The following is a 19,440-nucleotide window of genomic DNA, read 5'->3' on the forward strand; positions in this document are numbered from 1 at the left end:
GTACTATATGTTGGCTAACTAAACATAATAATAAATAAAATAAATCAGGCTATGTTTGGAGAGGCAAACTGTAGGTAATAAAGAATTCCACTAAAAAGCACCCAGTTGTTGGGGCACTTGGGTGGCTCAGTTGGTTAAACGTCTGACTCTTGATTTCAGCTCAGGTCATAATCTCATGGTCATGGGATTGAGCCCCATGTCGGGCTCTGTGCTCAGTGTGGAGTCTGTTTCAGATTCTTTCTCCCTCTCACTCTCTCTCTCTCAAATAAACAAATCAAGTCTTAAGAGAAAAAAAGTACCCAGTTGCTTTCACATACCGTTTGTCCCACTTTGTTTATCAGAAGCTCCTTAGTGAAGTTATCCTATAAAGTTCTGCTGTGCTTTTATAACATGATAGAAAGCTTGTGGAAAGTCTCATCAGAAAAGTGAATAAAAGCATAAACATAGAAAAATTCCTCCTTCTTCCCCAAAATTAATTTTGTGTAAAAAAGAGATATATTAGTTCCCATCTGTTAGAAATGCCAGTACTAATGTATTTTTTCCTCAATCTCCAATATTCCCTTTTTAACAAATGAGTCACTTTTTCTTTCAACATACTTCTTAAGCAATTTATGCCAGTTTCCATACAAGGGGTTTTCAGACGGAGAGGTCAGTCATGAAGCTGGATGCTATTATTTCAAGCTCTGCCAAGCTAGAGGCAGAAATGTGGGTGTCGTGACCATATACATGGTTGCTGAGACAATGGAAGTGGGCAAAATCATCAAGGGAGGGAGAGAGACAGAGAGAGGGGCACCAACCAAAAAGGAGTATTCTGACTGAAAAAAGAAAAGGCAAAGTGTGCTGTGTTGGAATATCAGTGAGAGGAAAGTTTGGGTAATGAAGAATTGGTTTCTCAGGGCCAAATACTGCAGATTTCAGTTAGGATCAGGGCAGAGTCATTCACACCAAGATCAGGTAATATAAAGGATTGATGACCTTGATGATGGTGGAATGAATAGACTTTGGAGAAAAGAAATGAAGTGTTCTGAGTTGAAGAATGAACAATGGGTATGAGAAAGTCAGTAAGTCTAAAATACTCTCAAAAGATTAGTTGTGTAAGAATGTGAAGCTTAATGGTGGTGACTGAAAGATGGAAATGGAAAGATACTGTTTTATTTTGTTTTGCTTAGAAGGATGTACTAAGATGGGGTACTTGTGAATAGATTTCACGATCAAGAGATAGTCAATAGGGAAGGAGAGGTTAAAAATACATAAAAAGCAGGGATGATACATGGGTCAGAAAATAGTACTGCAGGAGAAAGCAGCACTAATATGGAACAAAACAAGGCGAGTGGGTGCAGATAGAGAAACATGAACATGGACGGGTGGGAATAGGGAGTTGAGACATTTCACTCTTAATTGACTTTGTGTAGTGAAATAAGAGGCTTTTGCATGGTGTGAGTTCTTTTTATGCTTTGACTATGAATTTTAATGTTAATATACTAAGTTATAATTCAAATTGAACAAGTCATGTCCGTTTCTTCTTCCTCTTCAATATCTACTGACACTGATAAATGTATGTTTAGCGGTCTAGTTCAGCTTGCGGGTACTAATGAAGAAGTTAGTCTCCATTATGGACATTCGTGCCATGTAACTTTTAACCGGAGAAAGGAAGTGAGAGATAAAGCTGATAGACTGTTAATGTTTTAGTTTACAAGTAATATGATCTTATTCAGATATATGTTATCAAAACCTCTTAAAAAAAGCCTTTTAAAGTTTGCTAATCCATATTCACTGCTTACAGCTGTGAGGTGAATAGTGTGTTTGGGGTTGCACAATGTCATAGTCTTTTCTATGACCCAAGAGTAACAAGGTCCTTCCCCTGTCCCACTTTGTCACAGAATTTCTCTATCCAGTGACCACAGGCAATTTCAGAAGTTAGAGCCATGTATAAAGAAGAGCCCTAAGTTGGTATATTAAGGAAAAGGAAAGAGAGTTACCCAGCAGCAGGCTAGTTAGTGTTTCCCTCATTTCCTACGAGCAAATGTTAATGAAAGGATTAAGATTTTTCTAAAACTCAAGACACAGATTCTATGTTTTTATGCTTTTATATAAATGAATGCATTAAAAGCTATTTTTTTAAACTACAGAATTAGGTCATCTTCAAACTCATATGTAGTTTGAGGGAAATTCCTGAAATATTGTTTCTTCCTCAAATTTTAGCTGATAAAGAACATTAAGGATTGAGAATATTTTCATTAATTTCTACACAGTGAAACGCTTCAAAAATACTAGTCCTAATGGAATCACAGAGTAAATTCCTATGGGATTTTTAGACTTATACTTCTCTTTAAGTCACTTACTATTTTTTAGATCTATATTGCACTCAACATAATTGACAATGCATGAGAAGAATGACAAAAGAAGCAGAATCTATATGTCTATAGTTCACAATAATATCATTGCAATTTATCTAGAAGAAAAGGATCTCATCCCCTTATTTCCTCTAAAAGACATCATTTTTAAGCCTTTATAAGTTTTCTTGGTATTGCTCAGAAAATTAGTCTCACTAAGTAGAGAACCATAATAATGATTTGTGATTTTTCAGATGGGTGGGAGAAGGAAAATGGAATGCTCTGCAAGATAACTAGAGTTTAGGTTGGGCTTAGTCAAGGAAAAGGAGAAGCTCTAGCAATCTGACAAGGGACCTGTGTCTGAAAAGAAAAAATAGGCAGTGAAAAATCACCTTCCCTGGGAAATGCTGATTCATTTTCAGGAAGAGTGATGTCTGCCATTGGATTTACAGTTATATCCAGACCTATGTAGTAATTGCATTCTGCTGCTCCCTAACCTTTAGAAGGGTCTGCTATGAGAAACCACCTGCTGTTAGGGGAATGAAAGAACAGTGACGAAAGCTAGCAAAGGACAACACTTACATGAGCAGGTTAAGGCAGAAAAGTAATCAATTGTATTGGCTGACTCAGCAATAAATATGATAGAAACTACTTTTCCTACATATAAAAGAGGATGTGACCACTGGGGTGGAGGGCAGATATTGGGTGCTACATGAAATCTGTAGAAAATACTAACGCTATCTGATTTGCCTCCTTGCCACAGGAATCTGATACATGATTAAAACAGCAAAGCAGAGACACATGGCTTCATTCTTTTATATATTTGTAATGTCCTCAAAATTTGAAAAGTACTGAAAATCACATGCAAAATGTCTAAATTAATCACTCCTATGCAAATCACAATAAGAAATGAATATATTTACAAAGTACTAAAGGGGCAAAAAAATGGTGAGGAGATTTAAGTGGTGACTGTTGGTGGGAATGCAAACTCGTGCAGCCTCTCTGGGAAACAGTATGGAGGTTCCTCAAAAAGTTAAAAAAAGAACTACCCTACCATCCAGCAATTGAACTACTAGGTATTTATCCAAAGGATACAAACACAGTGATTTGAAGGGGCACATGCAGCCCGATGTTTATAGCAGCAATGTCCACAATAGCCAAAATATGGAAAGAGCCCAGATGTCCATCAACAGATAAATGGATAGAGAAGATACAGTAGAGTATTACTCAGCCATCAAAAAGAATGAAATCTTGCCATTTGCAACGATGTGGATGGAACTAGAGGGTATTATACTAAGTGAAATAAGTCAAAGACAAAAACCATATGATTTCACTCATATGTGGAATTTAAGAAATGAAACAGATGAACATAGGGGAAGGGAAGGAAAAATAAAATAAGATAAAAACAGAGAAGGAGGCAAACCATAAGAAACTCTTAACTATAGGAAACAAACTGAGGGTTGCTGGAGAGGAGATGGGTGTGGGGAAGGTATAACTGGGTGTTGGATATTAAGGAGGGCCTTGATGTAATGAGCACTGGGTATTATATGCAACTGATGAATCACAAAATTCTACCCCTGAAACTAATAATACAGTATATGTTAACTACATTGAATTTAAATTAAAAAATTAAAAAAAAAAAAAAGAGAGAAAATCTTTGGAAGGGTTTGAAGAAGGTGAATGGCTGAGGAGAATTTGCTTCCTGAGCAAGAACAATGTGTTCCAAGCCTGGGGAAGAAGACATGGCAGAGGGTTAATTTGGGCTTTTTATGGCTACTATTAATCAACGTTTCTTAACAATTTAATGGGCTTCTAGGAAAAATCCAATATGTAACAGTAAACAAAGAAGAGAGAAACTCCTTTTCTAGTGTAAATATTTAAGGCATTTTGAGTCAGGAAAGACTTTGAGAGGCATTAGGACATTTCTAAAAGTTTCAGTATTAAAACAGTTCAGTCAAAATTCTATTCATTAATTCACCTGATTTTTACTTAATACATATTCTGTGTGCCAGACATTGGGCACATATGACAGATTTCATTCTTGCCATTATGGGGTTTATATTCTGCAGGAGCAGAAAAAAAACAATGAGAATGCCTGGTGCTCTATGTTCTAGTTACTATGTCTGCATAAACAATTACCCCACAACTGAGTGGCTTAAAACAACAACAAAGTTTATTTTGTGCATCAATCTGTCATCTGCTCAGGACTGAGGTGGTACAAAGGTTAGGAGTTGAAATCATCTGAAGGCTGACGTGTCTAATGTTTGAAGCTGGTTGTCAACTGAGACTTCTCTGGAACCATGGGCTGGAAAAATTATTTATGGTCTCTCAATATGTCCTGGTATTTCTCAGATCATGGGGTATGGGTTCAGCCCCTGGAGTGAGAGAAAAAAAAAATATCTGTATGGCCCTTTTGGACTTAGTCTTGGAAATCACACAGCATGATCCCTTTCAGCACATTCTATTCATTGGAACAGTTCAAATGCCCACCCATACTCAGGGAAAGGGGAAATAGACTCTACCACTTGATGAGAGGTTACAAGGTACTAAAGGAGAATTTGTGAACGGAAATGTTGCCGTAGCCATTTTTGGAAAATACAATCTACTACATTTTGTTTTTTCAGTTTTTAGTCTAGTAAACAAGAACTTGAATGTGGTATTAATGAAAAATATTTACTCATTTAAAATATTTCATTGAACTTGTCTCTCTTTGGAGATCTTACTAATATTACTATTATTATTAACATTATCAGTTTGTGAACTTCCAAATCTCTTGGCCTTTAACTTTTTCTCTGCTATAGCCTAATAATTTGAGTGTAACATTCAAAAGCTGGTGTTGTATAAAGGCTACTGAAAGGGACTATATGAAACTTTTGGGTTTGGAATATTTAATTTGTAATGTTCATCTGAAAGATAGTAGTACTCTTATCAAGCGGCGTTAAGGATGAGCTTATAATTCACATTGGCTTGAATAGGAAAAAAAATCACACATAGACTGTACCCACTAGTCCCAGCTAATCCCCTTGAGAATTATCATTATACTTTATTTTATAATCATTTAACTTAAACAACTTACTGACTCTGTGTATTGTAAGTAAAGCCTTATCATAAATAACCATTCTATACCACATAACACGGTTCAAAGATGTTAATGTGTTCTGTTCTATGGTAGAAATTACCTCTCCTTTAAAAAATGTTAGAGACAGAGCCAGATGAAGGACACAATGCAAAAAACAATCGTGAAAAAATTGTATCAGAAAAATACAAAGTATATGTCATTTTGTCCAGATTAAAGGTAAGAGTACATTAAAGTGGAAAGGGTCATTGTTGAAATGATTACACTAGTCACAATGACATCATCAAGCCTCACTTCATTTTTCTAAAGGTTAGTAGGCAAAGGACTATGTCTGCTCTTTGAAAATGTCAAATAAAATGCTATTTTTCCTAAGTGTGAAGTAATGTTAATCTAAACATTACAAGCACAAATGATATTAAGGAAACAAATTTAATGCATACTATTAATCAGAATTTTTATATTCTTACAAATTTAGGATGCACTCAAAGAAAGTTTGAAGAAGATGACAAATTTATATTTTTTATTCTTAGATATATTAACCATAACCTAAGGACACTGAAGGAGAAAGAATAATCAAAGGCTTAGAAATTCTGACAAGGAGAAAAGAAAATAATCTTAAATTGAAATAATAGAACTAAATGAACACTTAATTCGAGAGAACACAACCTGATATACTGGGTTAAGAGTAACTACTAATTATATATCACTTACTCTATTTCCCAGTACTTCAGTTTCTTTGTTGTAATCATAATGTTTGCCACGGACTACTTGCCAAGGCTTCCCTGAAAAAATACTAGATTGTTTCTAATACTTTTACATTAATATTGAGGCTGTTTCCAATCCTTGTACGTATCCATATGCATAAATCTTTTATGTATGTGCTAATGTATTAGTAGGATAAATTCTTAAAGGTGGAATTGCCACATCAGAGGGTATGTCTATTTTTAATTTTAAATGATATTTAACTCATAGTTTATATTCTCTGGTATTGTCAGATGGCTGTTCATGTTCTTTTAATAAAATCAGTCAAGATAAATCCATATTTCCAACTTCTAATGTTGTAAACCAAAAAAAGGTGGATTTTTTTTTTTATTATTCCTGAATTCCTGAAAAGTAGAAGAGACCTAGCATATGCACACCTCAGCTCACTAAGGGGATGGCACCAACCTGAGGGGAATTAGGGAAACAAGAAATTAAAAGTGTTGATCAAATCTGTATGCACTGAGTACATGTTCTTTTCATATGACATACTCTTCTTTAGAACTTGTAATGGCCTTTGTAAAAATGATGTATGTAATTTATTATACAGTATAGTTTAATATACAGTACTTTATTCTCATTTCTTAGGTAATTAAAGTAAAGCATAAACTATTATCAGAGATCCATAGTGGTTTTTAACATCAAAACCACATCATAGACTTCTGGTTTCCCATCTGACATGTAAAGGGTTTAAAGATCATCACTCCTCTCCTCACAAGAAGAAAAATGCTGAACAAATGGAAAAACAACAATTCTTAGATCTATCAAAGAATTGTCTTCATAGGGAAAACTGCTGTCCTGAAAAAAAGAGACCCAGAAAGTTTATTTACCAGAACTAAACTTAGTTAGATTTGCCAAACAAAACACTAGAACAAAAGAAGAAATAGATCATTGAGTACATTGTTCTTTTTTGTATTTTTCTTTTTTTTTTTTTTTAAAGATTTTATTTATTTATGAGAGAGAGAGAGAGAGCACAAGCAGGGGGAGCACCAGAGGGAGAGGGAGAAGCAGGCTCCCTGAGCAGGGAGCCTGACATGGGACTCTGTCCCAGGACCCTGGGATCATGACCTGAGCCCAAGGCAGATGCTTACCTGACAGCCACCCAGATGCCCCTCTTTTTCATATTTTTCTAAAGGAAAAACAAACAAACAAACAAACAAGTACACAACTTCTACTCTCTAGAGATGAGGACCAAGGAGGGAGGTTTGAAAAAGAAAGTATCCTGTACCCAGAAAACCTATCTTCTTCATCACTTTCCATCTCACTGGCTCTGGGAGGGTCCTGGAAACATGAGAGAGGAAGAAATTACTGTAGCTAAAATAGATGTTGTTAAAGAAAAATCTGTGTCCATGTGTCAGATTGTCCAATTTTTGCCACATCAAATTTTTTAGATTTCTTACAGCTGATAATAGTGCTGTTTGTCCCAAACTTAAATTTGCCTGAAACATAAGATTAGTGGGTTTAAAAGTAAACATTATAGTGCTAGCTTTGACAGCACATATACTAAAATTGGAATGATACAGAGAAGATTAGCATGCCCTCTGTGCAAGAATGATATACAAATTTGTAAAAGTATAATTTTATATTGTTTTTTCCTTTTAGTTTTCATTTGAAATATCAATTTTGATATTAACTAACAAATTTTGGCTCTCTGGCTATCGTAGCTGGACATATGGATGAGGTGACTCAGGTTTAAAAATACAAAGGACGTGCAGAAAATTGCAAAGCATTCTCCGTGAAATCAATGTTTATAAAGTATTCAGGGACATTCTCTAAATGGCTTCTTACATCTGCGGCTGTAACATCTTCTGGTCAGCGCAAAGTAAACCATAAAAGAGAGAAAGATAAAACAAGGCAGTTTCCATTGGTGGCAGCTGCTATACTATGCCCAGGATGTGTCATCTTTACTGACACTTAAAAGGCATATATAAAAACACTTAATGTGTTTGGGTTACTGTTGATGACAGATTGTCACCAAGTCTATCTTCTGTGTAATTTCTTCTACAAGTTCATCTTAAAAGACAGATGCTTCAGGTATTTTGGGACTTACAAATTTAATGGGTTACTATTTTTCTGTTGCAACTGGTGTTTCCAGAATGATAGTGTAAGTGTTCAGAATAGCTAATGTGATGGAAATCTCTGAAAGTGTAATTATGTGCTTTGATTCTGTTTATAAAGAAATGAATTTGGTGGCATCAGTTTCTTAAAATAGACAAAATGTCACAGGACTGTAGTGCATACTTGTTTGGAAATACAGATAGTAGGAGTTAGAGTTGCTCATAACTGGATAACTTCATGAGTTGGTACTGATGGGAAATTAGCAATTTTTTCCTCACATTTACCTAAACCACATGTAATTAACCTTGAAGCCACAGGGACTAGTGATATGGAAGATTTAGGGACATAGACATTTCTTAAAACGAGCCCTTATATTGGCACCTATTTTTCCACTTTGGATCTTCTTAGTTTGAACTTATCTTACTTCTTGACTATCATGCTTTATTTAAATTTCCAGTCTTTTCAAAATGTAGTTTGTCCTTTCAACACCCTATCTCCACCCATGTGACAGAGATTTAATCATCTTTTGAGTCACTGTTTAGATATCACTACCATTTATCCCAGAAATGTATTCCCTCCACCACATCTGAGTTAGGTACACTTCCTTTGGTGTCTTTCCTTGTCTATCTCTGCGAGGTGTTTGAAACTATCTCCATTACCATTTTATTCTTTTATTCTTATACTGTATATATTATTTATTAGTTTTACTATTTAAAAGGTGTAAGAAAGTGATTTTTTATCGTTATTAGAAGATTTAGTTCCTGTGAGGGTTATCACTTAATTTTTTTCTCTAGGAGTTTTGAACTACCTGGTTGTACCCGGTTTCTATAGCTGCCATAACAAATTACCAAAAAGTTAATGGCTTCAAACAACACAGATTTATTATTTTACAGTCCTGTAGGTCATAAATTAGAAACAGGTCTCATTGGGCTAAAGTCAATATGTTGGTAGACTATGTTCCTTTCTGGAGATTCTGGGAGAGAATCTGTTTCCTTGTTTTGTTCCTGTGCTTTTTGTGTCAGATCCAGAAAAAACATTGCCAAGCCCAATGTCAAGATTTTCTCCTAAGTTTCCTTCTAGGAATTTTATAGTTCCAAGTCTTATATTAAATCTTTAATCCATTTTGAGTCTATTTTGGGGTATAATGTAAGATGGGGGTCCAATCTCTTTTAAATATGGTATCCAGGTTTTCCAACGCTATTTGTTGAGGACACTGTCTTTTCCTCATTGGGTATGCCTAACACTCTTGTCAAAGATCAGTGGACTGTTTTTATATGGATTTATTTCTGAGCTCTCTGAAAAGTACCTAGGCTGATACTAGGTGATAAAACATAAATGGGGAGTAATTGCATAACTTCTGGCTTGTCACTGTCTTTCAAAAAAGAGATTTAATGATAAAAGCAAATGGCAAATGTAAAAATAAAGAGTTCCCTTTTACGTAGTAATTTTACCTTATAAAGCACTTTCAGGGTATCTTAATCTTCGCAACTACTGACACTACAATCCCCACTTAAGAATGAGAAAACAGTGGGGCGCCTGGGTGGCGCAGTCGTTAAAGCGTCTGCCTTCGGCTCAGGGCGTGATCTCGGCGTTTCAGGAGGCGTTTCGGGAGGCGTTTCGGGATCGAGTACTACATCGGGCTCCTCCGCTGGGAGCCTGCTTCTTTCTTCCTCTCTCACTCCCCTGCTGTGTTCCCTCTCTCGCTGGCTGTCTGTCTCATAAAAAAAAAAAAAAAAAAATGAGAAAACAGTGACTCTGAGACTAGCTAATGTCCCAGAATTATGGCTTCATTAAAGATCATTCTAGGTCTCATTGTTAATATTATAGGCTCTTTAAGAAGATTTTTTTTCCTTCTTTTTATATTACTTGCTTGTAAATGTCATGTAAAAGTGACATCTGGGGCCTTTGTCTTACCACCCCTTGCCCGTGGTAATGACATATGCTCTGTGGTTAATTGTCTTATTTTAGGATGTTTTGCAGAAGTCACTGCAAAGACTGCAAAACAGAATGCTAGTGTGGTCCTCTCCTGTCTAAGCTGCAAAGCAGGGTGTCAGTGCTGTTTTATTTTAGCTGTCCTGACTCCATATCTTCTTGCTGGGGACCCTGACCCTGACTACATAACTGCCCAACTAATTCCTAACAAATCAACTGATACAGGGGGGACATTGTGTATTTAAGGGGAAATTATTTTTACTGTCCATACAAGTAGGATGGCAGGAAAGAATAGATAAATAGGAATTAACAAATAGAAAATGACCTTGACTACAACCTCAACTTGCTTCTTAATATTATTCAACTATTTGTAAGTAGTTACTTCTAAAATTAATATTGATAAATGTAATAATGTTTTAATTACATTTTCATTGCTGGATTTCATGAGAGATGAAAGAAGAGAGTACTTACCGGTTATTAAATTAACTTAGCAGTTACCCTTGACTTCCATATATAAGAAAAATACCTCTATCAGTAGTAATAAAGAATCACTTAATATTCTTACCATATCAAGGGCCCCAAACCAAATACGTAGGGTTCCTTTGGGGTGCTATTCAGACTATGAAGGACAGTACCATTTGATACTGGTTGAATGGAACACTGAGTGAGATCACCTACAGATGTGCCCTTATTTGTGGGAGATAACAGTTATAGTTGTGGAAATGATAACTCAATTTTAAAAAATAACTTTCAACCACTGAAAATGACATAATTCCCCAGAGAACACTGAGGAAAGTCATTCAACAAGACCACCTGTGGAGTTAATGCTCAAGATGTATTTGTCATCCCCCATTTAGCTCCCTTCATGTACATGCTACAGAGAATTTTTAAAAGGATGGCACAAAGGCATATCAAAATCAAGTTACCAACAAAATTAATAATACATTGACTTAAATTGTGATCAACAATAAAATGTCTTCAAGGAAGCAATCAGACAGCTCACTCAGCAGGAGTGTATCATGGGCTGCAAGCAGATTTGGGACTCAGCTGCACTATAATCGCACATCTGAACTTCAGAGGAGTTGTTTTCTATGTTGTCAAATAGGTTAGATTATTCAAGCAATGGGTTGTTTACTAATGATTTGCACTGTCCCTAAGTTACCAAAATCATCCATTTTACCCTCAGGCCTTAAATGTTACTATTTCATTATACTTTGTAAAGGAAGTCAAAAAGATGTCTGCATTTGCACATTATTTTTGATATAATAAAGTGAACCCTTGGCATAAAAAAATCTGCATTTTTTTCAACCAAAAATAAATTGACATTTAAAAATCTCTTCAAACCCTTGAGATCTAAGAGTGCTTAGATAAGAAGACACACCTGATTCTAATGTTTCCAGTGCGGAACCAGAAGTGTACTGTGTCTAAAGTGAATTTTTATAACCTAGCTATGATGGTTAATTTTATGTGCTAACTTAACTGGGCTAGGAGACACCATCTGATTCAGTAGACTGAGTGTTGAGATCTGTCCTCATCAATGTGGGCCAGCATTTTCTAATTCAGTGAGGGCCTGAAAAGAACAAAAAGGCTAAGGAAGAGTAAATTCTCTCTTATTGAGTTGGATGTCCACCTTCTTCTGCCCTCAGATACTGGACCTCCTGGTTCTCATGCCTCAGACTTAGACTGAATTATAGCACCAGCTTTCCTGGTTCTCTAGCTTACAGATCATAGACTGTGGGATTACTCAGCCTCCATAACCATGTCAGCCAATGCCTATAATAAATCTCCTCATATATTCTTCTGGTCCTGTTTCTCTGGAGAACCTAATACAGATTTTGGTACTGAGAGTGGGGTTTCTGTCTTAGTAAATTTGAGCTGTTATAACAAATACCACAGGTTGGGAAACTTATAAACAATAGAAATTTATTTTCTCATAGTTCTGGACACTGGGAAGTCCAAAGTCAGGGTGCCAGCATAGTTGGGAGTGGACCCTTTTCCTAGTTCACAGTTGACATATTTTTGCTGTGTCCTCACATGGTGAAGGGGCAAGGGATCTCTATGAGGTCCTATTATAAAAACACTAACTTCACTCATGAGGACTCCTCCCTCATGCCCTAAGTACCTAAACCTCAAAAGCCCTACTTTCTAATACTTTCTTATCAGGCATTAAGATTTTAACATATGAATTTTGGGGAGACACAAACATTCAAATCAGCACTAGCCCTTACCTAAACAGAAAAGGTAAGCCTAAATCTCACTTCTGAAATAGGCAATGTTTATGAAGAATCTGAAATTCCTTTTTATAATATTTCCTGCACCAAGCTTCTTATTCCTCACCCATAATTACTGTACCCTAAGGACTCTTCCTCATTATATCACATTTTTTGGCTGGTCATCTATATGCATGATATGACATTTTGAAGTTCTTATAAATACTTCATCAAACATTCTTTGAATACCAGCTAGCTACCAGCCACTATCCTGTCCAGAGTGCCATAGATATGGTTCCTGCTCTTTCAAGGAGCTAACTCTTGAGAGTGGGAATCAGAGTCACAAAAGTACTTTCCATACACAGTGACTTAGGTGCTGTAATAACGATATATAGTGAATTTTGGAGACACACAGGTGACAATAGTCAACTCTACCTAGAAGCAATCTAGGAATGCTTCCTCAGGGAACGATGCTGGATTTAAACCTTGAAGGGAGAACAGGAATTTTGTAGGTGTTTGACAAGAATAGACATTCCAATAAAATGATGAGCATGTGCAAAGTCCCAAGGATCTGAACTAGTAAGCATATTTATCTGCAAGAATTTTATTATGTTTGGAGCTCTAAATATTGAGAGGAAGGGTAGGAAACACTGAGAAGGTTGGAGAACCAGGCAGAGTCCAGTTATTAAAAGTTAGAATATTTTGATAAAAACTTTGGATTTTATAGAAATTATTAGAATTGATCACTTTATAAATGCTAAGTATTGTGGTAAGCATTGGACATGCATTACCTCATTTAATTGTCATGACAAACTGCCAGGCAGTATTATTGTTTTCCAGAAGCCAAAAGAAACTGCAGGTTCTGTGAACAAGGATACCAATTCCCTCCTCACCAGAAATGAAAGCCTTCAGAGTAGTTGGCCAAAGAACGGACTAAAAATTTAGAGCATGAACATTGTAGTTCTTTAACTGAAGTTAATGTACTATAAAACTACATGTCTCCATGTTATCTTTTAAAAGAAGATTTAGTTGAATGAATGTTTTAAAATAATAGGGGTATTAGAGTCCTGGTTGGTAAATAAATACATGAAAGTAGATGGAAATGCTTAAAGTTAAAAATCACAATTACTATACTTTGAGGAGGACAAAGTCTTTGAGCACTAGTTTTAGTTTAGATTACTAGTTTTGACACAATAATATCCTTTTAAAATAGTGAGAAAAACAATTTTACTTTTAAAATTAAAAAAAAGTGGGGCACCTGGGTGGCTCAGTAGTTGAGCATCTGCCTTTGGCTCAGGGCGTGATCCTGGCGTTCTGGGATCGAGCCCCACGTCAGGCTCCTCCACTGGGAGCCTGCTTCTTCCTCTCCCACTCCCCCTGCTTGTGTTCCCTCTCTTGCTGGCTGTCTCTCTCTCTGTCAAATAAATAAATAAAATCTTAAAAAAAAATAAAAAATTAAAAAAATAAAATTAAAAAAGTTTAAAAATGTTTATATAATTATAAAACAGAAAACTAATAACTCTAGATAGGGAACTAAGACCTCTGGGTTTTTACCTATGCTTTCAGAGAATTTTTACACTATTAAATGTAGAAATTGTATTTAGAAGAACAGTTTGGCCATTGTTAAGTTTTTCTTACCAAATTTTTTCTAAGAAGTTTATTAAATTATTTGTGTGTTACCTGAGGTTGATTACATTAGAAAAAATAATTCAAAACCCATGCTCCGTGAATAACTTCTTTTAGCACTTGTTGATTACTGGGTAACATCCTTCATGCTATATTTAAATCATCTGTTTTCACACCAAATTTAAATTTTCCTGAGAGCAAGTGCAATGTCTTTTATCTCTCTACCACCAACACTTCACCTGGTTCTGAACACATAAATGGCTAGATAATAAATGTGCTTGTTTAGATTAATTAATGACTGAATACATGAGTGAGTTTCAACAAGCAAACTTAAAGCGACATTTTATATCATGGTAGGACATTAAAAGAAAAATATTTATAAGATCCTTTATACAAGTATATGAGAAGTAGTTAAATCCTTTAAAATGAAAAACACATGCATTTGTGGTGTATGTATTTGTGGTTATATGTTGACTAAAGTTACTCCTTGGCTTAAGCATTTCTTTGCATATTCTTTTAACATCCCAACTTCGAATGTGCTGTTCTTAAAAATAAAAGTCAGTTATATTACCAACAATACAGTTCATTCAGGAATATCAGAGAATTGCAATTCAGGAATTTGCAGTTTACAGCAAAAACCATAAGCTAGTCCAATAAATGAAACAAAAGAATGTTATTTTATGGAGAATAAACAGGAAGTTGAGAGGGGTGGTTTTGAAGGAAATTTCACTGGCAAAAAGCAAGAGCCCAGGGTGAGTTGCTGGGGTAGTCAATTTCTGGTAGAAGATGCAATGTACATCTTTGTTGGGGCCTGAAATTGATGATTCTTTCCTATTGAGGATTATTCTGTTGAGGTATGTAATTGACAGTCCTTCCTATAATTGATGTGGAGTGGTATGGCATAAAACTCCCCTTTCTGGCCTCCTGACTTCGTTTTAGTGAGGTTTCCTTTTATTAATTTTCACAAATACATCATTTGTTTTTAACATAATGAGCCTAAAAATATTATAGAGCTAAATTACTCCTTTAAATTTTCATGTATGAAAATAGCAATGACAATGAGGTTAATTTTGCAGCCATCAATATAACAAATTGTTGGAGGTGACAATCAACAAAATATATTAAAACCATGGATAAAAGTTTTTGTTGGGACAAGGAATATGGTCTAAAATATTCCCTTAAAATTACTTATGAATTGATCTTTGACAAAGGAACAATTCATTACAATAAAGAAAAGATAGTCTTTCTACACATGGTGCTGAAACAACTGGACAGCAACATGTAAAAAGATGAATCTAGATGCAAGCCTTATATTCTTCACAAAAATTACCTCAAAAGGATTACAGACCCAAATGTAAAAGTAAAAATTATAAAATGCCGGCAGACAGCCTCTCTGCTGTCCTGCCCACTGCTCCCTTGTGGTGTATTCAATAAACTATAAACTTCCATCTCCTTAAAAAAAAAAAAAAAAAAAAAAAAAAAAAACTATAAAACTCCTAGAAGACAACATAGGAGAAAATCTAGATGATCTTGGGTTTGGTGATGACTTTTTAGAAAGACACCTAAAATTCCTATGGAATCTTCAGGGACTTCAAAGAGGGAAGACAATCTTGAAAAAAAGCAAAGCCAGAGATTTCACACTTCGTGATTTCAAAGCTTGCTACAGAGTTATGGTAATCAAACCGTGTGATACTGAAATAAAGGTAGACATACAGATGAATGGACTAGAATAGAAAGCCCACAAATCAACCCTCATATGTATGGTCACATGCTTTTTGACAAGGATGCCATGTCAATGCCAATTTAATAGGGAAAGGACAGGGTTTTTCTTCCCAGAAATGTGTTGGAAAAACTTGATATCCACATGCCAATAAATGAAGTTGAACCCATACTTTGCATCGCACAATAAAATCAACTGAAAATGGATCAAAAACTTAAGTGTAAGAGCTAAAACTATAAAATTTTTAGAAGACAGCATAGGAGAAAAACTTCATGGCATTGAATTTGGCAGTTCAATGGATGTAACACCAAAAGCACAAGCAACCAAACATACTTGTCTATTGCCACCTCCACAGTTTGGCACAAAGCAGACATTTGGGAGAAATTCACTAGGGTCTAGTCTCATAGACAAACCAAGCACATTTGCTGTGCACTCCACTTTTGATGCCCTAAGGTCTTGGTAACTTCCTGAACCCAGTTTAAGTCAGTATTTCTAATTTGTGTACCTGGAATGATATATTTTACTTATCTTGCACATTTAAATAGCTTCTTTCTTTACAGCATACTATAGCATAAAGAAAATGTTTTCAACATATATTTAATTATTTATCATTTAGTAGATGCTTCTACATGAAGGATTCCAGAAAATGATTAAACCACATATTCATAATCTCAAGGAATTTTCATTTCAGTGAATGAAGTAGCTAAATTAAAAAATTATTACATCACCTTGTATAAGAGACTAGCGTAGGGGTACCTGGGTGGCTCAGTCGGTTAAGCGTCTGTCTTCCGCTCAGGTCATGATCCCAGGGTCCTAGGATCAAGTCTCACATCAGGCTCCCTGCTCTGTGGGGAGCCTGCTTCTCCCTTTCTCTCTGCCTCCTGCTCTGCCTACTTGTGCTCTCTTTCTCTCTTTCTCTCAAATAAATGAATAAATCTTTAAAAAAAAAAAAAGATGAGACTAGTCTAGACTGGGAGTGAGATAAGGCTTTCTAGAGGAGATGCTGCCTTCACATGTAAAGCACACTTGTCAACGAGTTGCTTAGTTCAATGGTCCCATGCAGTTTCTCCCCCCAGGCTTAACCAACTAGTATATCTGATTTTTACTTGTATCTGTGCAGAATTTGATTAAATATTGTCTAATATTAGATACTTATGTGCTTGGAATAACTTTGAGGACAGTGGCAGATAAACATAAGCATTATCTCTAACACCAAGAATATTGTTATTTTATGGAAATGGAGAGATGAAAAAACTATGTATATATCCACTTCAAAAGCTTAAGAGTTATTTAGATTCATTGGTTGCTATTTGACAATAGACAGTTTGGCTTGGCAATAGGAGAATGCACATACTTGATAAAAGAGCTTTAAAACTTTGTTTTCCTTTATTTGGGATAGAGTGAAGTCAGATACATTTAAGTCAGAAGTGGTTTGAATATTAATTCACATTTATGTGGATGAGAAAATATATTTGGTAGTAAAATGACACAATAGGAATGTGAATAATTTGATTGAGTACTTCCTTGACTATAAGGATAATTTAATCATATTTCAACTCTTCTTATTTGATTTATTCTGAATAACCTCAATTTAAAATAAAAAAAAACCCTGTTATTCAAGGAGAAAACTGAAAGGAATTGCCAATATTCATACTTCCTAAGTGCAAGGGAAAGACTACTACCAGCTTATTGTGAGTAATTTATTGACAAAAATAAAGGTTCATCAAATTCAGATGAGAGACTCTGTGCCAAAAAGTAAACAGCCATTTTGCAAAACTGGAATCTTTCTAAAGGAAAGCTCAAGAGAAACACTTAGCAATTTGGCCTATTTTCACTTCTGATTTTGAAAAGGTTTAACTTGGAGTATCATATGCATGAACACTCTGGAGTTTGTTTTTTTTTTTTTTCTCTGTGGATTGTATAAATCGGTTCCAGCCAATTTCACCTAAATCAGTCAGCTGAGGTCTAGATACATGGTTGCATAATCAGTAGGGATTTGCTAGAATCTTCAACTCCTCCAGCACAGACTGTGGTCAAAGCAGCTCTGAAAGTATTGTTTATGAAAGTCAAGGTGAGTTCCAGATCACTCGCCAATCAACAAATCTTATTGTGGACCAAGCTCGACTTCGCCTCCCACCAATAACCGTCTCCATTTTCAGACTTTTAAAGCTGAAAAAAATGTAGTAATTATGGGAGAAATTTGCATATGACATGTGGCTATTTCATAAATTGATGTTTATTTTGTTTGGAACAACATTCAAATCTGACTAGAAATGAATGCTGAATATTAACAGACTTTGGTATAATTCTGTAGATAATGATGACTTTAGTGTGGTAGGTATTCAATAAACATTTCTAATAAACAAATAATGCTTAAAATAGCTAAAAGGTACAGAAAAAGGCAAAAGTTTAAGGACAGAAAACAGATCAGTGGTTGCAAAAGACTGTGGTTAAGGACAGGGGTTGACAACAAGGACCACAAGTTTTTTGGGGGGAAGATAGAACTGCTCTTATCTGGTGGTGGTTACATGATTGCATATACTAAATAGTATATAGAACTGAGGGTGAATTCTTCTGTATGTGAATTATATCTCAGTGTATCTGACTTTAAGAATATAAGCTCTGAATATCATGTGGGCTATGTTATTGAAACATGTTTCGTATTTTGAAGAGTTTGTAGGAAAGATATCCTACATGTCTTTAAAATATACATTTGCATCAAAAGACTTGCTAATTTCTACTTTTATTTTAATCCCAGACTGCCTATAAACATTCCATGAGGCAAAAGATTCTTTGCTTTTCTTGTGGCTCTGGCTCTGTTGGGCTGGAAGAGTAGTAGATAGAAAGGAAGTGGGACTCCAACAGGAGGCCTTTATTAAAACGACAAAGAAAACACCTCAGGCCAACCACAGGCTTAAACACCATAGTGCACACCTTCAGGAAAAAAAAAAAATACATCTAGAACTACAATACTATCCAATATAAAATGCCAGATATAAAAGGTGTTTTTTTTTTAAAACAGGATTTTTCAAAACTTATTCAAGCTATGGAAATCCTGCACTCAGGAGGACTCTCAAATGTACCAAAGAGATGAAAAGAAATGTGAAAGCTGATCAACCCAGTGTCTCACTGAAACTCTGAAGCTCCTGTCATCCCTATCTGGTTCACATTAAAAACATACTCCTTTCCTCCTCACTCATCCCCACTAGGATTATTTGTACATCTTGCTTTTCTCTTGGTGAATTGTATTTCTCTCCAAGAACAGGACTTTCTTTCCAAAACTACCCGCATTTTTCATTCCTTCCACACATACACAAATGTCAACCTCAATACCTCAGATGTAATGAGGTTTTAAAAAAATAAGGGGTGCTAAGTAATTTTGAGCTATCTAGGATAAAATAAATCTACTAGGAGTTCATTTTAGTGTCGCTTTTATCATTACCTCTTAGATTCCATACCCTGATTCTGAGATCTGTTTGAATAGAGGAGAAAAATCCTTTTTCAGACAAGGCAAGCAAGCTGCTTATAGATGTTTCTAATTACCAGTTTTATATTTTATTTTGAGCTATGAAGATACTCCTCATTATGCTGTTTCAACGTGCCAATACACTTCTAAAGATTTATTTATTTATTTTAGAGGGAAAGAGAGAGTGCATGCATGCAGCGGGGGGGGGGGGGGGCAGAGGGAGAGAGAGAATCTTAAGCAGGCTCCATGCCCAGCACAGA

At 35.5% G+C, this 19,440-nt stretch overlaps 1 long non-coding RNA gene and 1 other non-coding gene across 3 annotated transcripts in view; one reads left to right on the plus strand and one right to left on the minus strand.

The window, feature by feature from the left end:
* Positions 1–4,492: 4,492 nt before the first annotated feature.
* LOC123797781 (uncharacterized) overlaps positions 4,493–19,440 on the minus strand; it is a 108,485-nt gene continuing 93,537 nt past the window's right edge. Inside the window, exons 6-7 of one of the 2 annotated variants that reach the window (XR_015725750.1) lie at positions 9,678–9,937; positions 4,493–4,708 (exon numbers count right to left, since the gene is read on the minus strand). This is a non-coding gene — a long non-coding RNA (uncharacterized LOC123797781). Of the gene's footprint in view, positions 4,709–7,144; positions 9,938–19,440 lie in introns of those variants that run through there. The other variant, XR_015725749.1, reaches the window with a different exon arrangement.
* On the plus strand, positions 7,648–7,754 carry LOC123797989 (U6 spliceosomal RNA). The gene has a single exon (XR_006781144.2). It is a non-coding gene; the product is annotated as a U6 spliceosomal RNA (small nuclear RNA).

Source organism: Ursus americanus, chromosome 9 (assembly GCF_024610735.1).
Source record: "Ursus americanus isolate L20-20 chromosome 9, mUrsAme1.1.p, whole genome shotgun sequence".
Classification (NCBI taxonomy): Eukaryota; Metazoa; Chordata; class Mammalia; order Carnivora; family Ursidae; genus Ursus; species Ursus americanus.